Here is a 16,323-nt window from a genome sequence, read left to right on the forward strand (position 1 = left end):
AATTTGGATGGGATGGAGGTCGAGAGTGAACGAAACAGGCTGCACCTCAAGTTGAAAATGCTCAAACTGGAGGATGGGTTCGTGACACTGATCTCTGCACTTTGTGTATGTTTGAAAATTTCCAGAAAAGAACGATGTCGTCACAGTGTGGCCCAACGGGGGCTCTCCCGCTGGCCTGGATGGTACGGCAGGCTCCGCGTGGCAAGGCCGGGTCGAGTTCGCCTGTGCCTGCCCTGTCACAGCAGGGACCCCGTTGGTGACCATGTGCCCCTGGTGCCCAGCAAAGGGCCTGGCACACAACTGGGGTTTAATAAATGCTTCTCTGCCTCAGCGGGTGGAGCGCCAGCCCGCGGACCAGAGTCGCGGGTTCGATTCTGGTCAAAGGCACGTACCTCAGTGTGGCTCGGTCCCCAGTCCTGGTTGGGGTCATGCAGGAGGCAATCAGTCGATGTGTCTCTCTCACATCGACTTCTCTCTCTCTCTCTGTCCCTCCCTCTCTCCCACTCTATCTGAAGATAAATGGAAAAATACCCTCCGGTGAGGATTAAAAAAATAAAAAATAAGTAAATGCTTCTCTGTATGGGTTAATTTGCCCATGAAAAATAAGAATCTGTGCAGGACGAGAGCCAGGACAGGGAGAGGTCTTCTGAGGGTGGCTGCAGGTGCTGGAAGGTGCCGGGAGCACAAGAGACTTGGTGGATCTTGACCCGAACCCTGAACTCTGCAGGGTGCCCTGCAGAGAGGGCACGGACTGTGCTGGCAGACACCCACCCCCCAGGCTGGGACCAGATGTCGTATTTCCAAAAGGCAGAGGCTTCTAAAGCAGAGACTCCTGTGGAATGGAGTGAGCTCCCCATCCCCGAGGGTGTGCAGCAGGAGCGGGCAGGGGGCCAAGAAGCAGTCCTGTCGCTGGGTCAGCTGGACCACACAACCTCTGTGGGCTTCTCAGGCCCAGCGGACTCTGACAGCAGAGTGACTCACCCAGTGGGGCCAGCCACCCGGAATCAGCTCTGGGGCAAGACGCAGGCACAGCACGTCCAGGTGATTGATGGATGGCGCATGTGCAGGAAAGTAGGTGGCGGAGGCTTGAGTACTGCCTAAACATTGTCTCAGAGGTTCAGGGCTGGCAGGCCGCGTGCCCAGGCAGCCCAGGACAGCAGGAAGGGGCAGCCAGCATAGGGTCTCTGCAGTTTGCTGCCTCGTGTTCCCCTGCAGGGCGCCCATGCACCAGGAATTGAACCTGGCCTGGAAACTGCGGGGAAAGAGCCACGTGGACCCAGGGCCGAGGGCCGGAGCGCAGGAGCTTCTGTTGGCCTTTGGAGCACTGGGGGTGGCCAGGCCAGCATGGGGCAGCATCTCACCAACACTCTCACTTCACAGACGGGGAAACTGAGACTGCAAGGTTAGCCGGGCTCTACAGGGCCACCATCTCTACGCCCTGAGGCAGGGGGTGAGGGGCGGCTGTTATTTAGAGGAGCATTACATCCCAGAGAAGGGAAGGCTGCGCCCGGGACAGCACAGCAGGTCCCTGGTGGCACCCGCAGCACCACTGCAGAGTCTTGGAGCAGGAACAGGTGCCCAGAGGACTCATGAGCCTCTCAAAGATTCAGTGTACCCATCTGCTCAGGCAGCTTGATACAGAGTAGTCCCTTCTGTTCACAGCACATCGTGGTATCTGAGGGTTCCCACAGGGTCGCACATGGACCTCATCTCTGAGCAACGAAATCCGCCTCTCTGAGGGCAGCGGGTTTCCGTGTGAAAAGCTCCCCAGGAGGCTCCGGTGCCCAGGGGGCTGGGGATGCTGGCCCGGACGTGACACACGTGTGACTTTTTAATCTTCACCCAGCCCAGCAGGAAGGTCCTATTATCAACCCCCATTTTACAGACGAGAAAACTGACAATTAGTCGGATGAGGTGGACTGCCCAGGATCACACGTGGCCGAGCCAGGTTTTGGACTCATGTCTTCCTGACTACAAACTCCCCACCCCTGACCAACTTCTGAGCCCCAGCACCAAACTCCTAAGGGGCACTTGCCAGATTGAGATGAGAACCCAGGATTGGGTGTAAACCCCCGTTTACAACCTGCCTCTACTGGCTTGTGGGAAATTGTTTCACACGTGGGGCTCAGTTTTTCCATCTGCAGAATGGGAACCATGCACCAGCCCAGCTGGCTCCTGGGGAATCAAGAGCTCCACGGAGCAGATCTGCTTTGCAAACCAGTATGCCCAGGTGAGCGGGTATTTTCACCAGGAGTATGGTATTGAATCTCACCTAAGGCTTCCTCCCTATCAGTCACCTCCAACACCAGGGTTGAGCAATCTGAGGCCCAGAGAAGTGGGGTGAGGTCTCCTGCTAAAAAGCAAAGGGGGGAGGTGAAGAGCAGGCCCAGGTGAAGTCACTAAGTCCCGAGCAGGGCAGACTGCCAGGGGAACAGGCTTCCCAGGGCCTGGACCAGACCCTCCTGAGCAAGGCACTGTGCTGTGCAGCCGTCTCTGGGGAGCGTGGCTTTACAAGTGGCCCCGTGCCCCAGAGAGGCCGGGAAAGGGACAGGCGCACACCCCTCTATTCTTAATGATGGAGAAACAGGTTCAGGAAGCTTGTGGCATCAAAAGCTATGAGACATAGAATTAGGCAAAGGAATGAAATAAAAGGCATCGAGTTTGGAAAAGAGGTAAAACTATTTCTATTTGCAGATGACATGATCTTGTATAAAGAAAATCCTTAGAAATACACAATAAAACTATTAGAGCTAATAAATATAGCAAGGTTGCAGGATATATGGTCAGTACCCCAAAATTTATTGAATTTCTATGCATTTGCAAAACAGTCCAAAAAATTAAGAAAAATCCATTTACAATAGTATTAAAGAGAATAAAATACTAGGTAACAAATGTAACAAAAGTATAAAACTTATACTTTGAAAACTACAAAACACTGTAGAAAGAAATGAAAGAAGACCTAATTAAATGGGAAAACATCTCATGTTCATTGATCAGAAAACCTAATATTGTTAAGATAGCAATACCTCCGAAATTGATCTACAGATTCAACACGATCCCTTGGAGAATCCCACTTGGATCTTTTGCAGAGATTGACAACCTGATCATAACATTCACATGGAAATTCAAAGAACCTAGAATAGTCAAAACACTTGAAAAAGAAGAACAAAGTTGGAGGACTCTCACTTCCTGATTTTGAAACTTGCCACAAAGCTACAGAAATTGAGGGGTGCGGTGCTGGCATGGTAACAGACATCGATAAGGAGCAGACTGGGAGCGCACATGTAGACCTCCACACTTACGGGCAGTTGATTTTGACAAGGATGCCAAGAAATGGGGGAAATAATGGCTTTTTAACAAATGGTTCTGGGACAACTGGATATCCGCATGCAAAAGAATGAAGTTGAACCTCTATCTCACATCGCATAAAAGCATTAAGTTGAAACGAACCAGGGACCGAAATGGAAGTGTTAAAACTATAAAATTCAGAAAAAAATCTATGAGAAGAATCTTCATGACCTTGGATTAGGTGATATTTTCTTAAATCCAACAATAAAAGCAACAGTAGCAACAAGGTAAGTTGAATTCCACTAATGTTAAAATTTTTTGTGCTTCAAAGGACACCTTCAAGAAAGTGAAAAGACAATCCACAGAATGGGAGGAAATATATCTGATAAGGTGCTTGTATCTAGATATAAATAACGTTTACATTTCAATAATGAAAAGACAAGTCACCCAATTAAAAAATGGGCCTAAGACCGGAACTGACATTGCTCCAAAGATTTGCAAATGGCCAGAAGGCACATGGCAAAGTGTTCCACATCCTTCAGCCGCCAGGGACGTGCAAGTTGAAACCACAGCGAGAGACCATTCACCTGCACGAGGATGGCTGTCGTCAAAAAGCCAGACAGTAACAGGTGTTGGTGAGGAGGCGGGGAAGTCGGAGCCCTCACAACGCTGGTGGGAGGGAACCGTGCCGCTACTGCAGCTCCTGAAGAAGTTTAACATAGATTTGCCATTACCCGTTGGACTCTTAGGTAGATTAAAAACCCAAGAGAGATTAAAATACGTCCCTACAAAATCATTATTCGCAATAGCCAAAAAGTAAGAACAACACAAATGTTCATCAACTGACAAATGTTTAAACCAGATGTGGTATGTCCATACAATGGGGTATTTATTCGGCAATAAGAAGAAATAGTAATCCTGCCACAACATGGGCGAACCTTGAAAACATTATGCTAAGTGAAAAAAAGCCAGTCACAAAAGACTGCATACTTTACACGAAGTGTCTGGAACAGGCAAATCTACAGAGACAGAACATGGATTTGTGTTTGTCCAGGAATGGGAGCTTGAGGGAATGGGGAGTTGCTGCTAATGGGTATGGGATTTCCATGAACCTGCTAGAAGCCATTGAATTGCACACTTTAAATGGGTGAATTGCATGATATGTAAATTATATCTCAATAAAGCCATTACTTTTTTAAAAAGCAGAGAGCCTGTTGCTGAATGTGTCCTTGTGGTGACCGAATCCCTGCAGTCTAATTAAGTGACTGTTTGGCAGCGGCACCAAAGGACTGTTATTCCTCCCACTGACGCTGTGATTCTCCTCGGTTCGCAGCCCCGTCCCTTGCTTGGTCAGCTTTCTCACCTCAGAGACAGGAAACTAGCCGGTTAGGCACTAATCATTGGAAAAACAAACAAAAGCAGCCCTCCTCACGTTAAATAAAAACAGATATGGAAAGAGTTTTAATCTAGAGAAACCACAGAGAAACGCCAAGGAACGGTGTCCTTACAGACGAGGGCTGACGGGAGGTGTGAGGCGTTTGCCGCCGCCCTGGATCCGGGGTGATCTCTGCTCACAGGAGGGCTTTCCCTCCGCGTCTTGTTCCCCGTCCAGGGGAGCAGCCCGTGCCAAGGGGTGGAGGTGAGAGAGAGCACGGTGGGCAGAGCATCGAGGGCAGCTCAATCCAGGCAGCTGGCAGGGGTGGGGAGGGAGAGGAGCTGGGGAGGTCAGGCCAGGGCCAGTCGGGGCTCTGACTCCTGAATTTGGATGGGCTTGATGGTGACCTTGGGCAAGTCACCCACAGATCTCAGCCCAATTCCACACCAGCATCTGCCCTCATAGCGTGGTAGTGAGAATCCCATGGGAATAATACATGGTCACATGCTTAACAGGGCTCTGGGAACAGAGTGAGTTCTGGATAAATATTAGCTGTCACAGTGAGGAGGTTTCTTTGGCTTCCCCAGTAGGCCTGACACAAGCAAAGTCTAACTGAAATGGTAGAGAGACTGGACCGAAGCACTGACCTCATCTCTTCCTAAAGCTCCACTGAGGTGACAGGACAGAGCTAAAAGTGACCAGGAGGCAGGAGAGGAGCCAATGGAAGAGGGGCTGGAGGGGGAGGGCCTGAGCCGGCAGGGCAGAAGCATCTCGATGTCTGTGGAGGGCGCACTGCCAGATGTGAGCACGTCTCCCACGGAGCCGCAGAACTGCTCAGGACTCAGGCACCAGATGTTACGGAAGGTGGGGGCGGGGAGTGGATTCAAAAGAAGGGGCTGGTGGAAAGTCAGTGTGGGAGCCGGCAGATGCCCTGGTAGGCCCAACCCTTACAGACAAATGGTCCTCCCTGCCCCTCCCTGCCCCTCCCAGGGCACAATGGCACACTCTCCAGAGGCAGTCTCAGAGGGGATCCTGACCAGAAACCCTGAGCGCTGGGCCCGCACAGGACAGGAGGACGGGGAGCCTCTCTGGAGGGACAGGCCTCTGGAAAAGGGCCCTGGGAGCCTCCCCCAAAAGTTAACTTGCCACCAGGTCACCCTGTGAAGCCCACAGTCAACAAGTGGTGCCCCCACACCCCTCAGGTACACAGCTTCCCATTGGTTTTTAGTGCCAGGATCCCCAGGAACAAATGGGGGGGGGGGCTGGAGGAAATAGACAATGCAGGCAGCTGAGTGAAATGGAACAAACAAGCCAACAGGTAACAAACCTGGGACAGGTGTGGATGGCAACACCAAGGAAGTCTCTTAGAGAGGAGGCAGAAGATACAAAAGTAGAGAACAGGGAAATAAATGATTGAGGATCAATCCAGGGAGTCAATATATCTGACAAATCAAAGTTCCAGAAAGAGTAAATGAAGGAAGTTACCAAAGAAACATAAGAAAAAATTTCGAAACCCAAGGATTGTGAGCATCCAGCTTGAAAGGACTCACTGAGTGCCCAGTGTAATGGATGTCATTTCAAAGCTCCAGAAAACCAGCAATAAAGGAGGGAGCCTAAAAAGAGGAGAAAAAGAAACAAAGCCCCACACAAAGATACGGAGTAAAATGACTTGAACTTTCTCAGAGCAACGCAGGAAGAGAGACAAGTGTGCAGCAGAAGTCTTAAAGATTCTGAATGAAAACAATTTTCAGCCTGGAATTCTATGTCCAGCTAAACTATTAATCAAGGGTAAGTACAGAATACAGAGATTTTCAGACATGCCGGAACTACAGAAAAAAATGTTTTTTTTCTGTGCACTATTTTTCAAAAAGTTACTGGAGGATGAGGTCCACTAAACTGAGGGATTAACGCAAGAACAGGGAAGACATCCGATCTTGCCAACAAGGAATCCAGTGCAGGAGAGGTCCAGGAGAGGTCAAGGAGAGGCCAAGGAGAGGTCAAGGAGAGGCCAAGTGGACAGCTGCGCAGCAGGGCTAGAGGGAGCAGAGGACTGGACCGGGACTCGGATGCACTTGGCAGTGTGGACTATGACAGGGAGACATCAAGAAGTGGTGTACATGGCTATCGAAAGGGTTTGGGAAGAATTAGCAATAGGAACATAGGAAACTAGACAAGCGAGGAACAAGGCAATTATTCATTACAGCAAACGTTTAAAGTATAAGAAAAAGAAACTAATCAGAATATAGTACTTGGATTAGTAAATGTTTACACAGTCATGATAACATAAATCCAACATAAACCCAGAATACCTATTTAATGAGCGTATGCACTGTCCCTACGGGGAGTTTGGGGACCAGGGGAATGGGAGCATGGGAAGAAAGCAGGTCATCACTGCCTCCCCAGGATGCCAGCAGACACAGTCTCACAGTGAGGAGTGGAGAAAGCATTATTCTGACCTGAAATGTGGAAGCGAGTGCAGAGGGAAGCCCCAGGGGTGAACGTAGCTGCCTCTGCAAAGTGGAACTGGGACTGGGGCTGCCTGAGTCTAGGGTTCTGTGCGGATCCTTGTTTTGGTTCTCAGCCCACAGTGTACTGATTGACTTTTTAAAATAATGTGTTTGTATTTCTTTGAGAAAAACAGAAATGAGTGAGTAGTAGGTGTAGTTAGTCTTGGTAGGTGAAGACACTGACCTCCCTGAGTCTAAGGGGCGTGGCCAAGTCAGGACAGGAGCTGGGTCCCCCATGGCCAGGTGGTCCTCGGGTGCCAGCGACTACAAGCAATAGTCATGGGAAAGGTGAACACCGGAATATTACCACATTGAATGTCAAAGATGAGCCCGCTTGACTCTCCACCGCTCCTGGAAGAACAGTCTGGAAAAAGTTCAGTCCATTTATGTTATGGCTGGTGAAGCCAGTTGAGTTCAGAAGAAACGTATGACCATAATCTGTATTTATTTGATCCAAAAGCTTTACTTTCAAAGAGGGAGAAATATGGGACCAGGGGAAATTCTTCTCAATGACCGTGAATTCCCAGGCCACAAAGCAGAGGAGACAATTTCCATAATATTCCACCTTATTCTGTACACGTTTCCAAGCAGCCTTTGATGCTACAGTTTAGAAAGCAGCCCAGGGCCTCTTGCTCTAAAACAAATCAGCTGCTCTCTGCCCACCCTCCCCCTCCACTCCACCCCCCACCTCCTACTTTTGTAAACCTAGCTCCCACCCACCCTACTCCACTGCCCTGCTCCCAACCTGCATGCCTGTGGGGGCAGCTTCATACTAAGGTGTAGTGTTTTGGGGGTGCCAGAGCCTCTGCCAGGGGAGGACTCATGCAATTAATCAGCAAGGGAGCCCCCCAGGCTGGTGGGAGACTTTCAAGTAAAAGGGCAGTTAAGACATCCAAGCTCCCCCGCCCCCAGTTTAAAGTTCAAAGGCCTTAGTGAGGCCTCAGGCCCCACCATATCAGAGCCCTGGCCCTCCTCCCATCACGCCCTCCTCTCCCACCAGGCCCATTCTTTCCAGTTATGCCTTGTTTCCAGGCCTTTGTCCACGCTGTTGCCTGTGTGTGAAATTCTTCCTTTAGCTTCCTAGGTCACGGCACTGGTCACAGCAGCCTGCATCATCTGCTGTACGTGAGCATCACCCTTTCTAGGCTGTGAGACTCTAGAGGCTGGACCAGGTGAGGCTGCACAGAGGGCTTCACCTGGAGCGGAGTCAGTTGGTTAATGCTGGGCATGGAGGCACGTCCAGCCTGGTGCCCTGGAAAAGCTTCCTCAGCCTACAGAGTGGTTTCTCATAGGAGTCTGCAGGCCCTTGTTCAGAGCCACTTGGGGCAACTGGTACAAATGCAGATCCCCCCCCACACACACACGCAAAGGTCCTCTACGCTTTGCAGCCTGTGTTCCAGGGCTTTGTCTGGAGTCCGCGCCCTTCCTCCAGCCCGGCAGCCTTCTGCAGGGCTGCTGAGTATATTACTGGCCTCTAACCCTGGTCCCAGGGATTTCTGCTTCCCTGAGGCATAGCAAATAGGGAAGAAACAGAGCCCAAGACCCTGGCCTCAGGCCCAGAACTCAACCTCTCCTGCTGCCGGCATTTTCAGGCCCTTGGGTTTCAAAGTATTCAGTTCCCTGGGCCTCGGTTTCCATTTGCCCTGACGTCCCAGAGGGTTGCGAGGGTTGGGCCAAAGTGGAACCATACTCAGCAAACTTCAAAGCCCTCAAGAGCAGGGAGGCAGCCTCATGACCAAGAGCACTAATGGAGGCCTCCACAGACAGTGGGTGGGTTGGGCCAGGCACCAGATCACTGCAGGGTGGGGGTGGGGTGGGTGGGGGTGGGGAGGCACAGGCACTGCTGGGCCCTCTCCTGGGGGCGCCACCTTCCTCTACTTCCCACACCCACCCAAGTGAAGAAGGCACCACTATTGACCAATGGGAAACAGGCCCAAAAATCACTGAAGAGACTTATCCAGAGTCTCTGGCAGAACTGGGGATTGAGCTGGGCCTCCTGCCTCCTCTCATGGACAGGATAAGCCCTACCTTATGACACACTTTCAAATTCTCATTGCAGCTAATAAATAGCCCCTTCCAATTACGAGAAGACTAGGGAGCACGCTCAGCTCAGAGTATCTGGTTGGCTTGGTTCCCAGCGCCCCCTAGTGGCCATTCCTTCAGCTTTCCCCACCAGTACTTGGCTCATCTGCTGTGTCTAAATGACTGATAGGAGGAGACCAGATCCTGATAGGGTACAGGGAGCTATCCTGGGTGGAGGAAGGGGCAGAGGCCTGCATGCCCCTTGGATACAGTAACCTGTCCCCAATTTATATTGGGAAACTGGTGTCCCCTCCTCCAGGAAACTTCTGCCTCTTTGATCTGGCCAGAGACCTCCCCAGGTCCCCCAGGTCCCCCAGGTCCCAGGCGTCCTCTGTCACAGCGCTGATCCTTCTGGGTATCATGAAATACATGCATGTCTGTCTCCTATAAGAATAATGGCTCATCCTCTGGGTACTGTTCTAAACACTTCGCATATATTAATCCTACGTTGTATAGAATAATGCTATTGTTATTCCCCGTTTCACAGATGGAGAAAGTGAGGCCCTGTGTCCTTCATCCAAGACCAGAGCCAAGCACACAGGGTTTCCCAGAGCTGAGAACCAATGCCTGCAAATCTGGTTTAAATGGAAACCAGCCTCTGAGCAGCTCCCTACCCCCCCACCCCACCCCACCCCAGCCCTGGATGAAGGCTCCGCATCCCCTTTCATGCTGTTTATTCCTTTGAACAAATTGTGAGTTTTACAAGACATTCGGGGCCTGTGGTGGCAAACACATGTTCCCATGGTGAGAGTCATTGGACCTGCTGGGCAGAGGCTGTGAGTACAGCCAGCCCCACCACCCAGCCCTGCCCTGCTGAGCACTGCAGGCACCCTGGCTCACACCCCGGCTGCTGCTTGGACCACTGGAGAGAGGCCACCGCTTCCACCCCCACCCCCACCCTCCCACTCAGCATCCCCTTCATACCCATAGTTCCCACACTCCAAGGAATGACCCCTCTCCACTCTGCAGAATCTGAAGCCTCACAACATCCTAGGCCAGGGTACTACTCTATGTCCACTCAGCAGAGGATAAAACAGGCTCAGAGAGGGGGAGTGAGTTGCCCAAGGTCACACAGCTGCTTAGCAGGAAAGCTGGGAATTAGAACTCAGGTCTCCTGGCTCCAAAGCTGGTGCTTCCCCCATAACATCATTGCTGCCTTCAAAGCCAAGAAAACAGAAAGCATTTGTGTCCCTTGTCCCTGACATGTTGTCCTCCGTTCACAGTCTTGAACAAATCCAAAGCTCCATGGAACACTGCATTCTAGGCCTGGCTCTGCACCTCCCCAGGCCTCAGTTTTCCCTTCTGAGGAACAAGGGGGGTGGGCCCACTGAGCCCTGAAGCCCCCCACCCTTCCAAGGAAACAACATGGCCTGGCTGTTCAACGCCAGGCAGCCCTCACAATTGTCAGGTCACACCCCTCGAATGGTGACTCTTTTGTACAAGTAACCTTCAAAAGTGTCCAAAACACCAGAGGTTGCTTCAGTCTGACATGCATTCCACAACCAGAACTTTGTTTTTCAAAATAAAGTAATTGAACAAGTGCCCCATAAAATGAAAACTATGCAAAGACTCAAAATAAAGCAGCCCCATTTTCTGATAAATAAATTTGGAGGGAAATCCACTTGCCTTATATTAGAGTATATACGGGAGCACCCAGGCTGCATTAGGCACTTTTGGGGCACTGATCCTAACACACTGAAGGACAGGGATGTGCACAGCCTCCCTGGCATGGCTTTCGAGGCCTTCTTCCACCTGGTCTCAAGCAGCCTCTGGCCCATCTCTCACCCCACTCCTGTGTTGTATCCACTGGAGCCCCTCCCTCGGCCCCCCAGGAAGACTTTGGGCTCATGGGGACAGTTCCTGGGAGGGGATAGCTACAGACCCAGGTGGGCCAGGGCAGACATCTGCGAAAGTGACAGCAGACCAAAACCAGAATGATGAAAAAGAGCCAGACTAGCAAAAACATTCCAGGAAGAGGAAACAGCAGGTGCAAAGGCCCTGGGACAGGAATGAGCATGGAGTATGCACAGAGGCCTGTGTGGCTGGCGTGTGGTGAGTGAGGGGAAGTGTGGTAGAAGGTGGGCTAACAGGGGCCCAGGAAGTGATGTCCACAGCACACTGCTCTCACGGCCAGGCCTGCACACCGAGTGCCAGCAAGAGGGAGGGTGAGAGAAATCTGGGATGCCACATGGGACTGTCGCAGAGCAGGTAAAACAAATGGTTACAGCAGCCCACAACAACATGGGTGAGCAAATGAACAGTGAAACATGTTAGCTCAAAGACCATCACCTAAAATAACTTTAAAAAAGGACATTTAGAAACACATGCAGATGTCACGGAATAAATAAAGGAAGGCAAGTGAATGAGGCATCATGATTTGGGATGCTGATTGCCAGGGGTGGGAGAGGTGAGAGGGAAATTGGGGACCAGGTGGCTGGATGTAGGAAACTGTCAAGGGCCTGGCTTTGGGGCAAAGAATTCATGGGTGCCAATCACATTATTAAAAACAAGTAAGCAAATGAAAGGGAGCCGTGCATGGACCAGTTATGAATCTGTCTCCTGTGCTAGCTTGCAGGGCGGCTACTTCATCCAGAGCCTCAGAGACCCGGCCAAGGGCTCGAGGTTTTACTAGAAGAGCAAAGGGATCCCCTGCAGGGGCCGGGGCCGGGGAGTGACCTGCTTTAATTTATCTTTCGTAAGGATCATTCTAGCTGTTTATGGATAACGCAGTGGGGCGGGAGGAGAGGGGACATAAGGTGTCCAGTTGGAAGACCACTGCCATCTCCCAGGCGATGTGGGGCTGCGGGGGTGGGCAGCGGCAGACAAGCTGAGAACTCTGTTTTGCCTGTCGGTTGGAGAGGTGGGGCCGGTGACTGCCCCTTTGCCTCTCACACCCAGACCCCTCTCCTGCCCTGTGTCTGGAGGGGCTGGTTCCTGCAGACAGATCTCCTGGGCTCCTTCGCTCTCTGGCTTCCAGCTGGAGATCAGAGGTCAATACTAGATAGATTTGAAATATCTCCTCTAAAATGAAAAATGGGTGGCTACACCTTGTACAAGCTACCACTCCATAGAGACGCAGTGCTGAAGGGGCCTGTTTGGATTTCGGAGGCTGCGTATGCCCTATCTGGGGGTGCAGCTCGGACCCATGTCCTGGGGAACTGGTGGGCCTGCCGGTTAGGGATGGGCTCAGTGTAAGGCAAGGCTCTGCATTCGGTCCGGACTGTGGAACATGCTGCCCTGGCCCACAGGCCTTATGCCCCAGCAGATCCAATGCCCCTAGTGTCTGGGGCGACTAGGGTGAGGCATGGGCCCCCTGGCATGTCCCCTAGAATCACGGTGCACACTGCTCGGGTTTGGGAGCCCAGTATGCTCTTCTCTACTGGCTGCTCTTCTGCTCAGTCTGGCAACGGGTTCTGGGAGAGACTAGACCCCACAGCCGTGGGACACTGAAGGGCTCCTTGCCCTCTGGCTGCTGGCTGGGCTCAGCATCGAGGAGCCCCCGCAGGAGAGTGGAGGGTGGGAGGGGAAGAAGGCCCTTTATCCTCCCCGCTCCCTTCCCACAGGATGTCCCTGGGAGAGGTCATGGCTCCCTCATGCAGACTTTTCCACATGACTCTCTCTTCCAGGTCCCACTAGCTCCTCTGTCCCCTCACCCCTAGGGATGCTCATGGGGCTCTCTGGGTACTGCACTATCCCCTGTGGTTTCCTGCTCCCTGTCAATCTTTTCACAGTTCCTCTATTGAGCCCCTTTAAATTGTCTTATCTGAGCATGCTGTTTCCTGCTGGGCCCTTGCATGATGATCGGTGTGTGGGCAGAATTCTAAAATGACCCCGAGAATGCTGCTCCCTGGGGTACATGCCCTGCATAATCAACCCTCTGCCCTCGAGTTTAAATCGAATAGAGTAGTCACTCCTGTGGGTACAGATGATAAGACCCTGTCCTAGCAGACGGAGAGAGATTCTCCAGCTGGTTTTGAAGAGGTAAGCTGCATGTAGCAGGAGGCCCCGGTGGCGAGGACCAGAGAGTGGCCTCCAGGAGCTGAGAGTGATTCTCAACCACTAGTTAACAAGAAAACGGGGACCTCAGTCCTACACCCGCATAGAACCAAATTCTGCCAACAACCTGAATGAGCTTGAAACAGGACCCTGAGCCCTGGCCGGTTTGGCTAAGCAGTTGGAGTGTTGTCCTGCGGACCAGAGAGTCCCGGGTTTGGTTCCTGCTAGGGGCACGTACCTCGGTTGCAGTTTGTCCCCGGCCCCAGTTGCGGTCATGTGGGTGGCGGCCACTTGATGCGTCTCTCTCACATCAATGTTTCTCTCTCTCTCTTCCTCCCTCTTCCCCTCCCACTCTAACTGAAGATAAATGCAAAAAAAAAAAAAAATGTCCTCAGGTAAGGATAAAAAAAAAAAAAAAGAAGACCCTGAGTCTCAGATGACATTGCAGCCCTGGCCAACACCTTGATTTCAGCCTGGTGAGACCCCAAGCAGAGAACTCAGTCATGCAGTTACCTACAGAAACTGAGATCATGAATGGGTACTGTTTAAGCCACTAAATGTGTCGTCATTTGCTAAGCAGTCATAGAAAGTAGGCCCACTGGATTTACCTGCTTCTCCAAATCGTGAAGCTGGGTGTGCACAGCAGCAGGCCCACGTTCTGAGCACAGTGCACACAGGACAGGCGGGAGCAGGGCCCGCGGGCTTGTGTAAATCCTACCAACACGTGGCATGGACGCCCATGGAGCCTGCTGCTCGTGCTTTGCCACTCTTTTGGGAGAATTCCCTTTGACCAGTTAGCAAAGGAGAAACCACTCGGATCTGGGTTTACAAATGGGTGTGCATGGTATGCCAGCATTGGCCAGAAGGACCTGGAGGCTGCACCCAGCCCCACTCAGGGCTCTGAAAGGCGGTGGTACGAGGAGGTCCTCCCATGGGCAGAACTTCACTGGTATCTGACTGCCCACGTCAGTGGAAGGAGAGGCAGCCTGAGGTGTGGGATGGGGGTCATGGGTGAGCTGGCTGCTCGGGGACTTGGAGGGAACGAGATCGGAAGCGGTGACAAGGAGATAGGTGTGCCTATGAAAGCAGGCTGTGCAGAGCTCCCAGGAACTGCAAGGCGACCCATTCCGTGGACATCAGGTCCCCTCTTTCCCCAGCTAACCCTATCCTTGTTCGGTGGCTCATTTAAAAAGCAACTGTGACAGCAGGTGTGTGAGTCTGTTCAGGCTGCCAAGACAAAATACCACAGACTGGGGGGCTTAAACAACAGACATGCATTACTCAAAGCTCTGGAGGCTGGGGAGTCCAAGATCCAGGTGCCAGCAATGTGGGTTTCATTCTGAGGCCTCTTCCCTGGGCTCGTAAGTGGCACGATCGGGCTGTCTGCACCATGACCTCTTCTTTGTGTGCAGAGAGAGAGAAAGAAAGGGAGCTCTCTGGTGTCTTTTCTTATAAAAATATTAATCCTATTGGATCAGGGCCCCAATATTATGACTTCATTTGACCTTAATTACTTCCTTAGAGGCCCCATCTCCAAATACAGCCACACTGGGTATTAGGACTTCAACATATGAACTTAGAGGGTGAGCAACCATTCAGTCCATAACAGCAGGAATGGAGACTTTTCATGGGCTCTACAACAGGAATTTCCCCTTACAGGGCTGACCTGGCCACTGCTACTGCTGAGTGCCCAAACGGCCCAGTGGCACCCAAATGGCACCCCTCGCCACGAAACCACAGTGATGGCAAGTTGATTCCATTGGACGTCTTCCATCATGGAGGGCGTATAAATTACTCTTTTTGGAATCTGGTACAGATTTGCCTTCTCTGCTGGATACTGTGTCAGAACCACCATCTGTGGCCATTCAGAGTGCTTTCCCCATCACCACAGCATGCCTCACTGCAGCACCTCCAGCCCGAGAACACAAGGAATAGGGAGAGAAGTGTGCAGGGAGCTTGATCTAGCTGCTAGCCCGCGGGGATGGCGCGCTGAGGGTTCTGTTACAGCAGCCGCTGGGAGCTAGCACCCTGTAGGGTAGGGGATCTGTCCCAAAGGGTGGGGTATGCACCTTAATTAGTTACCAGGAGTGTCCCCACTCACTTTTTTAAAGTAGAAGCTTTATTGAGATATAATTCACATGCCATACCATTCACCTCCTTAATATGTACCATTCAGTGGTTCTTAGAGCACAGAGCCGCGCGCATCACCGCAGCCCGCTTTCTCACAAATTAACACGCTTACGGAACTTCTGTTCCTGTTCCTGCAATGGAACAGATCATGCCAGCGCTCTGCCCAGATTCCCTCAGACCCCTTTTCTCCAGGTTTGGGCCCCTCCTGGGTTCAGTGTGATTTTGCTTCCAACAGGTGCACCCGAGGCTCTTTTGCAGAGATGGTCCCCTGGGCTCCCGGGGCCTGGCCGCAGGCTCAGGTAGCGGAGGTACTGGGCCTGTACACCCTGCCTGGGGCGGCCCCTGGCCGGTGCCCGAGGGCGGAGGAGTGGGAAGCCCGGGTCGCTTGCCTCATCCAGATAACTTCAGGACAAGGCAGGGCCCCCTGCGGGGTGGGGCTTCGAGCTGGCCTGAAATGGCAAACCCTGGAGTATTCCCAGCTCTCCTCCCTCCCCATCCTGAGGGGGCAGAGCATGCGGCATGAACAGGGCCTGGAGGTACCTGGGGAAATTCGAGTGCGATGGAGACAGAGGCATAGATTATGGAATAGTCGGCTGGACTGGGGCTGTGCAAGGCCGGCCTGGGGAGCCGGGACTTTCCCAGAGCAGTGGAGCCAGAGAAGGGTGTTGTGGGAGGAGTGCTCCCAGGCCTGGGTGTGGGAGGGAAATAGCCCCTCGTCCTCGGAGTCAGCACATGGCCTGGCCCCTCTGCAGGGCCCGATAAATGCTTACTGGCTCTGTGGAGAGAACAGGGGCTGTTGCTGATGTTGAAGATGGTGGCTAACATCATCCCATGATTGGTGTTTAAAAAAATCATTCCAAATTCGGGAGGGGGCTAGATATTCAAAAACACAGATTTAATTCAAGACCGACAATGGAAATGGCCAGCCTTTCAAAACCAGGTACA

This window comes from Molossus molossus, unplaced genomic scaffold, assembly GCF_014108415.1.
Source record: "Molossus molossus isolate mMolMol1 unplaced genomic scaffold, mMolMol1.p scaffold_m16_p_12, whole genome shotgun sequence".
Classification (NCBI taxonomy): Eukaryota; Metazoa; Chordata; class Mammalia; order Chiroptera; family Molossidae; genus Molossus; species Molossus molossus.